Genomic DNA, 16266 nt, shown 5'->3' on the forward strand with positions numbered 1-16266 from the left:
CCCCTAGCTGTCCAATGGCGAGGCGGGGCGGGCGCCCGGGGTGCGGGGCGTGGCTGGGGGCGTGGCCTGGGGTGTGGGTCCCTGCGGGCGGGCGGGTGGGGCGGAGCGGGGAGCGCAGCCGCCAAGTGCTAGCCGCGCTCGGCTAAGGAGCTTGGATTTGATTCCCAGGGCACCAGAGAGCCATGGGAAGACTGAAGAGGACAGTGACCCGGTGGGATTTGTGTATCTGGAAGATCCCTCGAGTTTCCCGGAAGCTGGAAGGACTGATGCTCATGTCCCAGTGTCTGGGGAAGGTACCGGGACCCTGGATCTTTCCCACTGCCGGGTCTTTGCACATGCTGTTCCACCTTGCCGAACCTCTTTTTCCTGCACGTGGATGCGCGGCCACCTTCTCCTACCTTTAGGGGCTCAAACTGTGTGTTCCCGCCCTGCTAAAGGCCTAACATGGCCCCTCTCCCGTCACTGTTTTTCCCGTCCCTCTGTTTTGTGAACCTAACAGCTACTTTCACTACCTGGGAGAAAAAGAATGTATCATTTATTCCTTGACTTCTCTGCCGTCTGTCTCCCTGGAAGGACAGGAAACTGATGGGTTTTGGTCATTGCTTTTTCCAGTGCCCTTGGCATACAGTAGGTGCTTAATCAATGTTCTTTGAAAGAACGATTTGAAATTCCACTTAACTCCTTAACCCATTTGGCATATATTCTGATCTAAAGTGACGCTACAGATGGTTTTTTTCTTTCCGGATTAATGGAGCATTTATTGAGCACCTGCTGTATGCCAGGCACCGTGCAGGTCCCCAAGGGGACACAGTTCCTACCATCCTGGTCTGCAAAGCTGAGAGGAGGAGACAGACTTTCAAGCTAAGGTTCACAGTAAGGGGGTGACAGGGGTGGGAGCTGGTGTCTACAGGAGGAGGAAGGAAGGGGACATCTCTGAGCAGGAGGGGCTGGGAAGAGTGCCTGCAGGGTGACATTTAGGGAAAGGTGCTCCAGACAGGAGAAACCGCACGTGCAAAGGAGGAGAAGTGGGAAGCTCCATCTTGGGGAGCTGGGGTGAGGTCAGTGTGGTGGTGGGAGGGGGCTGGAAGGAAAGGCAGAAGGACAACAGAAGCAGCTCAGATCTTCTCTGCTAAAACGGGACCCACCCAGAGGCGGGCTATTGTATTCTGGAGACTCACCTGTCTGTGTTCATCTCAGTACCTGTTTTCATGACTGTAGCTTTAGAATCGACTTTAATATCTGAGACTCCGCTTTTTACAAAATTCCTGGGCTATTCCCGTTGTCTTGTTTTCTTCCAGATAAACTGCAGAATTCTGGAGAGTTTCCCCCATGAACACTCCCTTGGCGTTTTAAAAATATTTTTATGGCAAAATAAAATGCACACACACACAGACACACAGAGAGCCAGATCCAAGAACCCACATAAAACAAAAGGGAAGCTTAAGGAGTTACTGAAGGGCTGCTCTCAATCGGGGTGAATTTGCCCCTGGGGGGACTTCTGGCAGCATCTGGAGACATGTGGGGTTGTCATCATGGAGTGGGGGAGGGCGGTTCTTGGCATCCAGTGGGTGGAGGTCAGAGACGCTGAAAAACATCCCAGAGCGCACAGGGCAGCCCCCACGACCAAGGGTTATCTGATGTGAACGTCAGCAGTGCTGAGTCTGAGAAACCCAGCTCGGAGGCGAGCATCATTATCACCCCCACCCGGACAGCGCGCCGCCAGCTACCCCAGAAGCCCCTCCCCAGCCGTATTCCAGTCACCCCTGCAAAGCTACCACCACTGTGGCTTCTGGAGTAATCAGTGTCCTGCGTTTCCGTCCAGTGTGTCGCCCAACTAGGAATCTCCAGGCACTGTAGTTGTCTTCGATTCCAGAAGAAAATGTCTTTTCAGTGCCTTTTAATCCACAGGTTCCCCCTCCATCCCTTTCCTTCCGTAACAATAAATCGATTGCACAACTCAGGCTGTTTGTCCTGAAGCGTTTCCTGTGGCCTGGGTGTCGGCTGACCCCACGCCCCCGCCTCGGTGCGGCGTGTTCCCCTGTCTTCCTGCTCCCTGCAAATTGGCAGTCGCTTCTAGAACCGACCCAGGTTTGATACCTTTGGCACGACCATGCCCAGGGGCTCATCTCTGACGGTCTCTCCTCGCACAAGGCCAGCAGCCACTGGGGACTAACTCATCCCGGGGGTGGCAAAATAGTGATGTCCTCCCTCAAGCGTTCCTTCCCCATTTATTATCTAGAATTCTTCCTTCGCCAGAGGCTTCCCCTTATGTCCCATTTGTTCCCCGGGGTCACGTTCACATAGGAAGGACAAGACAGATGCTTGATTCTTTCCCTTCATAAATCAGTTCTCAAAGTGAGGAACAAATGATTCTCCATCATTCTCTGAAGGTGATGAATTAGGCTGGTTTAGTTTTTTTTTTTAATTCTTTTCTTCTTATGCGTCTTTTTCTTCTTCTTCTTCTTTTTTTTTTTTTGGTGAGGAAGATTGGCCCTGAGCTAACATCTGTTGCCAATCTTCCTCTTTTTTTCTTCTCCCCAAAGCCTCAGTACATAGTTGTATATCTTTGTTTCAAGTCTTTCTAGTTCCTCCATGTGGGAGGCCGCCTGAGCATGGCCTGATGAGCAGTGCCATGTCCGCGCCCAGGATCCAAACCCGCGAACCCCGGGCTGCCAAAGTGGACCGCACGAACTTAACCACTCAGCCACGGGGCCGGCCCCTGGGGTGGTTTAGTTTTAAGTCATTCTAAGCTATGGATTTAAACACATCGGGCTTCCATCTTCTGAGTCATCCTCACTGATGGCCCCCAGGCCAGGGGGCGCCTCTGCAGGCGGGACGTTTTGAAGCGACTCTATACTCTTTGAGAGTTTTCCCGCTCCGGTGTGACCGGATGTTCCAGGCTCATCTTGGACATTTCCCGTCCCAGACCTGGCATCAGCCAGCAGCTCCAGGAGACTCCGGTTCCTTTTAGTGGGAAACATGTTAGTTGAGAATATATTAGCACTATGGGAATGCTCATCTGCTCTCGTGTCGGTCATTGTGTCTAGACTTTTTCTTCTTTTTGAGGAAGATCAGCCCTGAGCTAACTACTGCCAGTCCTCGTCTTTTTGCTGAGGAAGACTGGCCCTGAGCTAACATCCATGCCCATCTTCCTCCACTTTATATATGGGACGCCTACCACAGCATGGCCTGCCAAGCGGTGCCATGTCTGCACCCGGGATCCGAACCCAAGAATCCTGGGCCGCCGAAGCGGAACCTGTGCACTTAACTGCTGCGCCATCAGGCGGCCCCAGTGTCTAGACTTTTTCAGTGAACAGAGCTAAGTGGGGGGGAATATACATACTACATCATAGTATTATATAACATAATTATATTGTTAACTATTGTTATTAATAATATAATTATCACATTATAATTATATAATATATCATATCATTATATCATATATATCATATATATCATAGTATTATGATATAATATTATATTATTAACAATTATTGGTAATATGAGTATCATTTACATTATGATTATATAATTATATAATCATTATATCAATATTATGATATAATTATATTAGTAATAATTATTAATGATGTAATTAGCATATTTTATTATAATTTTAATGACTGTATCAGAATATCATATAATAATTAATATAAATCTAATATGTAGTCTATAAGTATAATAGTATCTATTATATTATGATATGTATTATAATATCCATGTATATATACATATAATACACTATATGTACATACTCTATTATATAAAATACTTTATGAGTTCATTCTGATATTTCCAATTCAGGTTCAGGACTACACGATTTTTGCTGACCCTCTTTGTGGTGGGGGGAGTAACATCCCCTCAAAGGCGTCCGCATGTTAATCTCTGGGACCTGTGCATATGTCACCTTACAAGGCAAAAGGGACTTTGAAGATCTGAGGAAGTTAAGGATCTTTTTTTATTTTAAAGACCAGCACCTGAGCTAACAACACTTGCCAATCTTCTTTTTTTTCTTTTTCTTCTTCTTCCCAAAGCCTCCCAGTAGGTGTATATTCGAGTTGTGGGTCCTTCTAGTTGTGGCATGTGGGACGCCACCTCAGCGTGGCCTGATGAGCCATGACCGCGCCCAGGATCCAAACTGGTGAAGCCCCAGCCACCCAAGCAGAGCGTGTGAACTTAACCACTCGGCCACGGGCCTGCCCCATTAAGGATCTTGAGATGGGAGATGATCCTGGATTATCCAGGTGGCCCAATGTCATTGTAAAGGTCCTTATAAGAGGGAACAGGAGGGTCAGAGTCAGAGAAGGAGATGTGACGAGGGAAACAGAGGTCAGAGGGTTGCAACTGCTGGAAGGGGCCACCACCCAAGGAATGCAGGCGGCCTCCAGAGACTGGAAAATGCGAGGCAATGAATTCTCCCCTGGAACCTCCAGAAGGAGCACAGTCCCGACAACACCTTGATTTTGTCCCAATGAGACCCATGTTGGCCTTCTGACCTCCAGACGGTAAAATCATAAATTTGTGCTGTTTTAAGCCACTGAATTTGTGGTCATTTGTTATAACAGCCATAGGAAACTAACACTAATACTTCTATTCATTTCTTTTTTCTTCCATAAAAATCCTGGTTCTCAAGGACACAGAAGAAGACAGTATTAGAACATCTCATAATGACTCATTTGCTTTAATCAACATTGCTCACACAATGGTCTCAAAATAACAATGCCAGTACTACCCCTGATAGGTTACTAAAATTGGTTTAAAAGTATCTTTTGCATATGTGCTCTCCATTCACTATCTTTTTTGGGGGGGGGGCGGGGCAAGATTAGCCCTGAGCTACCTACTGCCAATCCTCCTCTTTTTGCTGAGGAAGACTGGCCCTGAGCTAACATCCGTGCCCATCTTCCTCTACTTTATACGTGGGACGCCTACCACAGCATGGTGTGCCAAGCGGTGCCATGTCCACACCTGGGATCTGAACCGGTGAACCCCTGGCCGCCGAAGTGGAACATGTGCACTTAACCACTGCGCCACCAGGCCGGTCCCTCATTGTGGTTTTGATTTGATTTCCCTAACAACTAGCTATGTTGCAAATCTTTTCATGTGCTTATTGGCCGTTAGTATATATCTTCTTTGGCGAAACGTCTGTTCAAGTCTTTTGCTCATTTTTGACTTGGGTTTTTTTTGGGTTTTTTTGTTGCTGAGTTGCAGGAGTTCTTTATATATTCTGGATACTAATCCCTTATCAGATATATGAGTTGTGAATATTTTCTCCTATTTCGTGGACTGTCTTTTCACGCTGTTGATAATGTCCTATGATCCATGAAAGTTTTAAATTTCGATGAAGTCTGACATCTATTTTTTCGGTTGTTGCCTATGCTTTGTGTGCCACATCCAAGAAATTGTTGCTAAATCCAACGTCGTAAAGATTTTCCCTTGTGTTTTCTTCTAAGAGTTTTATGGTCTTGGCTCCTACGTTTAGTTCTTTGTTCCATTTTGAGTTTATTGAACTTTTAAAAACAGGAATTGCAGGGGCTGACCCAGTGGCATAGTGGTTAAGCTCATGCACTCTGCTTCAGTGGCCTGGGGTTGACCAGTTTGGATCCTGGGCTCAGACCTACACACGGCTCATCAAGCCAGGTTGTGGCAGCATCCCACATAGAAGAACTAGAAGGACTTACAACTAAAATATACAACTATGTGCTGGGGCTTTGGGGAGGAAAAAAAAAAAAGAGGAAGATTGGCAAGAGGTATTAGCTCAGGGCCGATCTTCCTCAACAAAAAACAAAAAACAAAACCAAACAGGAATTGCAATAAACCTCTACATTAATTTGGAAAGAATTGGCATTAAAAAAGTCAGATTCAGTTATTTCATCCATAAACATGACATATCCATTAATTAATCTAAGTCTTAATAAAATGTTGTAGTTTTCTCCAAACAGCTAGACCCTGCTCCCCTAAGGTCATTCTCTCCTCAGGGAGAGGTGGCCACCCTTGTAGACAGAAGCTCCGTTCCCTGTCTTTTCCTAACTGGCTGCTTTTGCTATATGGGAATGCTATTGGTCTTGTGTATTTGTGTTCCTTTGCTGTTTCCAGAAACACTGAATGGGCGGAAAATGAGGGGGTGAGAGAGAGTTGGAGGTGGAGGTAGGATGGGAGCCAGATGGAGGTGAGAAAGGCAGGGCTTCAGCCTGGGTGGAACTATACCAGGCTGAGGGATGAATGGGGAATGTGTTTTGGGGCAGAGTTCTTGTCCTTCCTCTTTTCACATCCTTTCATGGCTCACAAAGCCCTGTACTACCAGCTCCTGTCACCTCTTTACCTTCTCTATCCTCCTCGCTCATTCTGTTCCACCCAGCAGGGTTGTGCCCCAGGGCCTTTGCACCTGCTGCTCCATCTGCCTGGAATGCTCTTCTCACAGATGTCCCCCTGGCTTCCTCCTCATCTCTTTTGAATCTTTGCTAAAATGTCACCAAGAGGCTGCCCTGGCCCCCTTCCCTGCTTTCTCCACTCGAGACCCACCCCCCCCCACCCCCCGCCTTAGCCTGCAATATTTTTTTCCTCAAGCGCTCACAACCTTCTTACACACTGCCTGTTCCTCACTGGAATGTCAACCCCTCCATGGGCAGGAACTTCTGTCTGTCCTCTTCACTGCCTGGTCCCCAGAGCCTAGAACACAGCTCAGGACGCGGGAGGCGCTCAACAAACACTCGTTCACTGAAGCGAAAGGAGGGAAAGGTGAATTTGAGCTCCATGCAGACAAGAGATTCCAAGGGGCCTTGGAGGAGAGTCCCAGCCCAGCCACAGGCACGGGGATGTGCACCAGGGAGGAGGGGCTCGGATGGGCAGGTGAGAGAAAGAGAGGAAATTACCTTCGTCCTCTTAAATAACCTCCACCCCCGGATTCCTAATACTGTTCGTGGTAGAAAATGTGGTCCTTCTCTGTCCCACCCTGTCCCAGTTTGAGGCTCGAGCCAGAGGACAAGAGGAGGAGGCTCCTGGCCACTCCAGGACGCACAAGACGCCCTCAGGAGCCCCTCTCGGCCCCTTGGCCAGTTCAAGGGCCTCCTGGGAATTCTGGAGCAGCCCTCGCCCTGGCCTGGAATGCCCAGCGGCCCCGGAGAGGCTGTGCCTGCCCCGCGTGCTCGCACTCCCAGCCCTGAGGGCTCACTGCCCGGTCAGGGGCTTCAAAGGACAGCACCTCCCTACATCCAGTCCCCAACCTCACCCTGCACCCTCTTCCCCAGGATCCAGATCCAGCTGGTCCACATCCTGTTAGTTTCACCAACTATTCTGGAATTCATTCCCTTCTCCACGTCCAGTTAATCCAAGACCCCACCATCCGGGGCCTCCCTGTCGCCCTCCTTCCCCCAACCCCCAGCTTGAACCTTTTATTTATTTATTTATTTTGGTGAGGAAGACTGGCCCTGAGCTAACATCTGTGCCCATCTTCCTCTATTTTTTGTGTGTAGGACACCTCCACAGCGTGGCTTGATGAGCGGCGCATAGGTCTGTGCCGGGGATCCGAACCAGCAAACCCCAGGATGCCGAAGCAGAGTGTGTGAACTTAATCACTACACCACTGGGCTGGCCCCGAACGTTTATATCTATCTCCCGGCAGGAGCTGTGCTGGGGTTTCACATGTCCTAGCGTCTCTCTTTCTTAGCCTGGTCGGAAGTTACATGAATGTGCGTTTCATTGTTACTCCTGACACCTTAACAAAAGGTTTAAAGCAGACTTTTGTCCTTATTCTGTATTCATTTAAAGCCATTATTAAAAGCAATCCATCAGGACAATTGATTCAGACAAGAATCCTCAAAAGAAGCTGCAATTAGTTGGTGAAAGTTTCATGAAAAACAGGATATTTATGTAGCTTCAATGTATCTGCCCATAAGATACATGTTAATTACAAAGAAGAGAATTGTAACTAACTTTACAGAAGAGAAACAGATAGGGACTTAACCAGTGAACATAGATTTTTTTTTCTTTTTGGGGGGTTTTTTGCTGAGGAAGACTGGCCCTGAGCTAACATCCATGCCCATCTTCCTCTGCTTTATACCTGGGACACCTGCCACAGCACGGCATGCCAAGTGGTGCCATGTCCGCACCCGGGATCTGAACTGGCGAACCCCGGGCCACCAAAGCGGAATGTGGGAACTTATCCACTGTGCCACCGGGCCAGCCCCAGGTCTCTGGTTTAGATAGCAATATTATTTCAATATTAAGTTTTCTGATTGTGACCATTATACTATGGTTGTATAAGCAACAGTTCTCCACTGGGGGCAGTTCTGTCATCCAGGGGACACTGGGCAGTGTCTGAAGACATTTTTGGGTGTCACGCCCAGGAGTGTGCGCATGTGTGTTAGTGACATCTAGTGGGTGGAGGCCAGGGATGCTGAAATCCTGTCATGCACAGGACAGCACCCTGCGGCAAAGAATTATCCAGCCCAAATATCTACAGTGACATGGTAGAGAAGCCATCTGCAGGAGAATGTCCCTTTTCTCAGGAAATATAAACTGAGGAATAAGAAGGAGTCATGTCTGGGATTGGTTCTCAAAAGACTCAAAAAAAAATAACGTGTATCTGTATCTACCTCTCTCTATATAGATGTGTGTATATGTATATACACATAGACAGACGTATTTGGTATATGTGTGTAAGTGTGTGTGTATATATATATTCATTACCCAAATTCCCCAAATGCTAACATGTTGCCACACTTCCTTATTATTCTCTGTCTCTCCCTCCCTCTCCTTCCCTCCTTGGGCCTTCTTTTTTTTTTCCTTTGGTGAGGAAGATTGTTGCTGAGCTAACGTCTGTGCCCATCTTCCTCTATTTTGTATGTGGGGTGTCACCACAGCATGGCTTGATGAGTGGCGTGTAGGTCCGCGTCCAGGATCTGAACCTGCAAACCCTGGGCTGCTGAAGTGGAGCATGCGAATTTAACCACTATGCCACTGGGCTGGCCCCTCCATGGGCCTTTCTTAATATTCCTTAAACACATCAGGCATGTTTCTGTCTCAGGGCCTTTGCACTGGCTATTCCCTCTGCCTAGAATGTTTTCCCCCTAGATTTCTGCGTGGTTTACCCCTTCACCTCCTTCACTTCACTGCTCATACACCCCCTTCTCCATGAGACCATTCCTGACCACTCTATTGAAAATTACAAGCATCGCCCTTATTCTTTATCTCTCTCCTGGGACTTATTTTTCCCCTTAGTGCTTATCCCCATGTAAAGTGCTATATATTTTCTTTGCTTGTTTATTGTGTCTCTCACACAGTCATTGCGTCAGCTCCATTAGAGCAATGACTTTTGTCCCCAGCGCTTGGAACAGGGCCTGGCACACAGTAGATGTTCCATCAATGTTTGATGAATGAATTGCTGTTACATAAATAAACTGGCCTAAAAGGAGAAGGAAATGGGAGGAGGAGAAGGAAGAAAGTTGCTACTCATCATCGTTGCATCTCCCCTTTGCTCCTCGCCTGCTCCGCCCTCAGGCTCAGCAGCCACCTGCCCTGCCTCCCGGGGGGAACAGCGGGAACCGAAGGAGCGAGAGCCGCCGCCAGGGGGCGCTCCTCCTCTGCGCTTGTCCGCGGCACACCTGTGGAGGAATTTTCCTCCTGGGGGAATAAAAAAAAAAGAAAAGCCATGTCTAGCTTTTTCTTATTGCTGCACAAATAATCTCTAAAAACTAGCATATTCATTATAAACAATTAAGAAACTAAAGTGAGAAATAAAAATGGCTGCACGTGCCCTCCTGGGAACTCACTGTTACATCTGCCAACATATTGTGCTTTGAAGTCCATTTGCTTATTCAAAATATTTCTGTTCACCTTTTGTTTGGAAGGATTTTAAACAAACAAACAAAAAAGGTAGAGAAGTGTATTTAGTGCCACTAAACTGTCCACTTGAAAAGGGTTAAGATGGTAAATTTTATATTATGTATATTTTCCCACAATGAAAAAAAAGATTGTACAATGTGAACACCAATTGTCAACTCAGTCTTGTCTCCGGTGTCCCCACTTCCTCCTTAACTGGGTTATTTTGAAGCAAATACCAGACGTCCCATCGCCTATACATCCCTGGTTTTACCTTCTAGGAGAGAAGGACAACGTCTTTCAAAAGTACCCATAATAGCATTATTATGCTTTAAAAACTTCGTATCATCAAACGTCCAGTGAGAGTTGAAGTTTTTAATTGTTTCATAAACGTTATAATCTGTTCTGCTGCATTTTAGTTTATGTTTTCAGGGATGATTTGAATCATGATTTCGAAATATCCATCCATTGCATTTGGTTGAAATGTTTTTCAAGTCTCTTTTGATTTAAAAATTCTCACTTTTTTTTTTCCCAATTTATTTGTTAAAGAACACACATTTGTCCTGGAGCGTCTCCCATGGTTTGGATCCAGCGGACTGCGCCCCGAGGTGTCATTTGTGGTGTCCCGATGTTCTCTGTGTTTTGTAAAACTTGGCAGATAGATCCAGACCAGAGCTGTCGAAATAAAAACATAACGTGAGCCACAGACCCAAGTCACGTGCCTCACTTTAAATTTTCTAGTAGCCACTTTAATTTTAAAGGGTAAAAAGGAATGTATTTTCATCATTTAATTTGAGCCCAAGGCATCCACAGTTTGATTATTTCAACATGTAACCAATAATAAATTAGTTATTTTACATTCCTTTTGTTCCCTCTTGCCGAGTCTTCAAAATCTAGTGTGTAGTGTACATTTGCAGTGCGTCTCCATTCGGACTGGCCACTTTTCTAGTATTTATCAGTCACAGATGACTCATAGCTACTATTTTGGAAAACTTTTGGACGTGGAACACTCTAGGCATCTCTTCAGCATCAGATTTGATTTTTCAGCAAGGCAACTTCGTCAGTGGAGATGTGTCCTTCCACTAAAAGGTGAGTAACTGCCTCTCTTTCATCATATTAGGTTCAAGATATCTTTTTTTTTTTTTTTTTTTGAGGAAGATTAGCCCTGAGCTAACACCTGCTGCCGATCCTCCTCTTTTTGCTGAGGAAGACTGGTCCTGAGCTCACATCTGTGCCCATCTTCCTCTACTTTATATGTGGGACGCCTAACACAGCATGGCTTGCAAAGCAGTGCCATGTCTGCACACGGGATCCGAACCGGCGAACGCGGGGCGGCGGAGGGGCGGAGCATGCGCACTTAACCACTACACCACGGGCCGGCCCAACAGATATCTAATGAAGGAAGGAATCTGCCCACAGAAACCCTGCCTGAGCTCAGCCAGCCATCGACGTGTCTCTCACCAGCTTCTTTGCTCAGAAACACGTTTCAGAAGAAAAATTGGAATACCCCGGATACAGAGTTTGGATTTCTGGATTTCTTACTGAACACACCCTGTCTGCTCTCCCAGACCACTTCCTTAAAATGGTTTGCAACTTGCAAGTGTGTTGCACTCCGTGGCCCTGCCCTTGTGTTGGGACATCGAGGTTGTTTCCGAAGTATTAGTCATTGTCACAACAAGTCATTGGCTGGGGACGTGGTATCGCTGGTTCCTGAAGACATTGCGATTTAAAATGAATAATTAACCCTGAAAATAAAACTGTAAATGTTCTGTGAGAAAAAATGTGAGAACCCCTTTGTAACCTTCAGGGAGAAAGGACTTTCTGTGACTTAAAACCCAGGAGGCCTAAGAATTTAAGGTTTGCTCTCTCTGCGCGTGCGCGTGCGCACGCGCGCGCGCGCGCGCGCGCACACACACACACACACACACACAACTTCTGGATGGCAAAAAAAAAGGCAGAGGAGAGTCAGAGACAAATGACAAACGGAAGAAAAAGTTTGCAATTCACACCACAAAGACCTCAGCTGCCTAATAAAGAGCTCCTGGGAATCAATAAGAAAAAGAACAACGTAGCAATTTCAAACAAAAGACAAAGGAAACAAGAGGCTGTCAAACTTTTGAAAGGAGGATCTTCTACTGAGACCGATGAAAATCAAAACTGTGTGAGATGCCACTTATCAGATTGGCAAAAATCCAATAAAACAATTTATTGGCAATGCCGTGGGAAAATAATGTTTTATGCATCGTTGGTGCCAGTATATGTTGCTCAAGTCTGTGGAGGGCAATCTGGTAACATCCATCAAAATTGCTAATATATGTCTTCATTGACCCACTAATTCTGCTTTGGGAAACTTACCCTCCAGGTATATTTGCACAGGTACAAAATGACAGTCTGCAAGATTATTCAGCGCTGTATGGTTTATTGTAGCCAAAGATTAGGGACAATACAGATTCCTAATAGGGACCAGGTTAGATAAATTAGAGTACAAACATACAGTGGAATACTATACAGCTATGAAAAATGAGGATGCTTCCACGGGCTGAGAAGACCTCTGAGATTTAGGTCAAATGAAAAAAGATGCAAACACTGCTTAGAATACACTAATCTTCAGTGTAAAAAGATGGGGGTATATTACTTACATCTGTATAAGTAAATGCAAGAAGGATAAAAAAGGAAATATTGATGGTGGGTGTGTGTGGGGGAACTGGGCAGACAAGAAAAGAGCGCTAGAGAGATTGAAATTCAATTCTAAAATTTTTAAAAATTCATCCCCTTCCGGGCTGGCCCAGTGACTCAGCGGTTAAGTGCACACATTCAGGTTCAGCAGCCTGGGGTTCACCGGTTTGGATCCTGGGTGTGGACATGGCACTGCTTGGCAGGCCATGCTGTGGTAGGCGTCCCACATAGAAAGGAGAGGAAGATTGGCACGGATGTTAGCTCAGGGCCAGTCTTCCTCAGCAAAAGTGGAGGATTGGCAGCAGATGTTAGCTCAGGGCTAATCTTCCTCAAAAAAAAAGAAAGAAAGAAAGAAAGAAATGAGGAAAGTTGAGAGCTTTCCAGTAAAAACGGTTAAAATAAAAACTTAAAAAAAAAATTCCCCCAAGAGAAATGAAAGCATTATTTATTCAAAAATTTGTCCACGAATGTCCATAGCAGCTTTATTTCTTTGTCATACCCAAAGACTGGAAACAACCAGAATGTCCTTCAACAGATCAATGGATAAAGAAATGGTGGTTTATCCCTATCAGCAACAAAAATAAATATACAATGGATACACACTCCCACAGAGAGGAATCTCAGAGCAATCATGCTGGGTGAAAGGAACTAGACACAAAAGGGTCCATTCGATGTGATTCCATTGGTAGAAAATTCTAGAAAATGCAGGCTACCCTGTAGTGATAGAAAGTAGGTCAAGGCAGGGAGAGGCAGTGGGAGGGGTTCTGAAGAGGCACAAGGAAGCTTTGGGGCATAGGAAGTATGTCCTTTACTTTGATTATGGTGATGGTTTCACAGGTGGGTACGTAAGTCAAGTTGACTCAATTGTGCCCTTGAAATAAGGACAGTGGTGTCTGTCAATCAGACTTCAACACACTGCTAACATTTTCCCCACCATTTTGGTACCGGTCAGCCCTGCTGCTGTCACAAGATACCCCAGGCTGGGTGGTTCAAAAAACAAAACATTTATTTCTCACCGTTCTGGAGGCCGGGAAGGCCAAGATCAAAACACTGGCAGGGTCGCTTCCAGGGGAGAATTCTCTTCGCGGCTCACAGATGCCAGCTTCTCGCTGCATCCCCACGGGATGGAGACAGAAGGCAAGCTCTCTCCTGTCTCTTTTTATGAAGGCACCAGTCCCATCATGGGGGCCACACCCTCATGACCTAATTACCTCTCAGAGGCCCGGTCTCCAAAAACCGTCACATTGGGGGGGGGGGGTGGCATTAGGGCTCCAACATGTGAATTTTAGGGGGGCACAAACATTCAGTCTATTACAATTTTTTTTTTTTTGAGGAAGATTGGCCCTGCCAATCCTCCTCTTTTTGCTGAGGAAGACTGGCCCTGAGCTAACATCTGTGCCCATCTTCCTCTGCTTTATACGTGGGACACCTGCTTTGGCATGGCTTCCTGAGCAGTGTGTAGGTCTGCACCCGGGATCCGAACCAGCAAAACCCGGGCCACTGAAGCGGAACATGCGAATTTAACCACTGTGCTACCAGGCTGGCCCCTAATCATCATAATTTTTATTTTACTTTTTTTCCTTTTCCTCCCCAAAGCCCCAGTACATAGTTGTAAATCACAGTTGCAAGTCCTTCTAGTTCTTCTATATGAGACGTCGCCACAGCGTGGCTTGATGAGCAGTGTGTAGGTCCACACCCAGGATCCGAACCAGTGAACCCTGGGCTGCCAAAGGGGAGTGCATGAGCTTAACCACTATGCCACCGGGCCAGCCCCTCATAACAATTTTTAAAATGACAATGTTTAGGGGGCCAGCCCCATGGCAGGGCGATTGGGTTCACGTGCTCCACTTCGGCAGCCTGGGGTTTGAGGGTTCAGATCTCGGGCGCCGACCTACATACGGCTTGTCAAGCCATGCTGCGGTGGCATCCCACGTACAAAGTAGGGGAGGATGGGCAACAGATGTTAGCTCAGGGCCAATCTTCTTCACTAAAAATAAAAAAAATAAAATGACAATGTTTAAACACACAAAACCCCTCAGAGATGACGATGAATAGACCTGGACGAACATGCTTGAACTAAGTTTGGTGCGGACGCACGACTAGGGAAGGGACCCTTCTGCAGCTATGCCTTTTTGACATTTTGGGTTTGGCGCCACGTAAATGCGTTACCCATTCAAAACTGTAAATTACAGAAAAAGACAAGATTGAAAAAAAAAAAAAGATTCAGTGGTTTGGAACTGGGAAGAACTGGGTCCAAATCTTGGCTCTTCCAAGCTGTGAAACTCAGCCCAGTGTCTGAACACGTGGGAACCTCAGTTTCCCCATCACTCCAAAAGGGAGAAGAGGACTGGCTTGAGGATGACGCGGATGGACTCTGCACGTGCCTGATGGCATGAAGGTGAGTGCTACATCCACGTGCACGGTTATAGCTATTATTGTTTCCTGAGTGAGTTCCAGACTTGCACCCTGGGGCACAAAGGCCGCCAGGCTCGCGCCCGCACAAGCTCCCAGGCTGGGCGGACTGAGAGGCGGAGTGGAGAGGGGGAGGGTGCCTTGGATGGAGGCTGCTCGGTTCCTTTCTGGGGTCCCAGCCCAGAATCTGAGTCATTCTCTCTGCCCCGAGCCTCTGAGGCCCCTGCAGGAAAGCTGATCTTTCTTGGTGACCTGTCTGTGACCAGAGGCTTGCAGGACAGGGCATGGTCAGTGCCGGGGATGTTGGGGGCCATCCCCTGGACAGAGGCTCAGCAGCTTCCGTTGGGATGTCTGCATACATGGCCTCAATGCTCCTCTGGGCTCGTCTGGGGAGAATAGGGCACAAGTCCCCGCCTTTAGTGCATTTTCCAGGCTCTTCCCTCAACCCGCGTTACCCTTTCTTTACCCCCTCTGTCTGAATAATCTTAGCATCCTTCAGCCTCAGGACCCAGACCCCAAGAAGACTTGCCTGACGGGATGATGCCATTGGTTCCTGCTCCGGGCTCTTCTGGGTCCCCGTGCTTCCCCCACTACAGCACCGAACATCCCGTATTAAAGTCAAATGGCTAAAATAATCAGAATTAACAGTGCTAAGGACAGACTGGCATCATGTGCCTCCTGATATCTTGCATGCAAAAGGACACAGTAGCACGGCCCCCAGGTGCACAACCGGGAAGAAGCAGCAGGCAGAGGCAAAGGGGGGACGTTCCGCAACTTTGAAGTGCACACGTCAAAAATGTGGATGTTGGGGCCAGCCCGGTGGTGCAGCGATTAAGTGCACACGTTCCGCTTCGGCGGCCTGAGGTTCGACTGTTTGGATCCCAGGTGTGGACATGGCACCGCTTGCAAGCCATGCTGTGGTAGGCGTCCCACATATAAAGTAGAGGAAGGTGGGCACAGATGTTAGCTCAGGGCCAGTCTTCCTCAGCAAAAAAAAGAAGAGGATTGGCGGCAGATGTTAGCTCAGGGCTAATCTTCCTCAAGAAAAAAAAAAATTGTGGGTGCCGTGAAAGACAAAGAGGAACCGGTCCAAGTTTAGGGGGACCGAAGAGACAACGTGAAAACACAACCTGTGGTCCTGGATGGGATCCCGACAGGGAAAAACACAGCTATAAAGGACATGATGGGCACAACTGACGAAAGTGGAATATGAACTGTAGATTAGATAACTGTGTTATGTCAGGGCCGAAGTTCCCGGAGCGGCTAACTGAACTGCGGTTACGTAAGAGGGTGTCCTCGTTCTTAGTCAAATGCAGAGGCTGTCAACACACCTGCGACACACCCTTGAATGGTTCGGGA

At 47.1% G+C, this 16266-nt stretch overlaps 1 long non-coding RNA gene across 1 annotated transcript; it reads left to right on the forward strand.

Annotated features, from left to right (window-relative positions):
• The first annotated feature begins 89 nt into the window (after positions 1-89).
• Positions 90-10681, forward strand: LOC138924954 (uncharacterized). The gene is made up of 3 exons (XR_011440408.1): positions 90-293; positions 6630-6849; positions 7473-10681. It is a non-coding gene; the product is annotated as an uncharacterized lncRNA (long non-coding RNA).
• Positions 10682-16266: the final 5585 nt, after the last annotated feature.

The sequence above is a fragment of the Equus caballus genome, chromosome 7 (genome assembly GCF_041296265.1).
Source record: "Equus caballus isolate H_3958 breed thoroughbred chromosome 7, TB-T2T, whole genome shotgun sequence".
NCBI classification, from domain to species: Eukaryota; Metazoa; Chordata; class Mammalia; order Perissodactyla; family Equidae; genus Equus; species Equus caballus.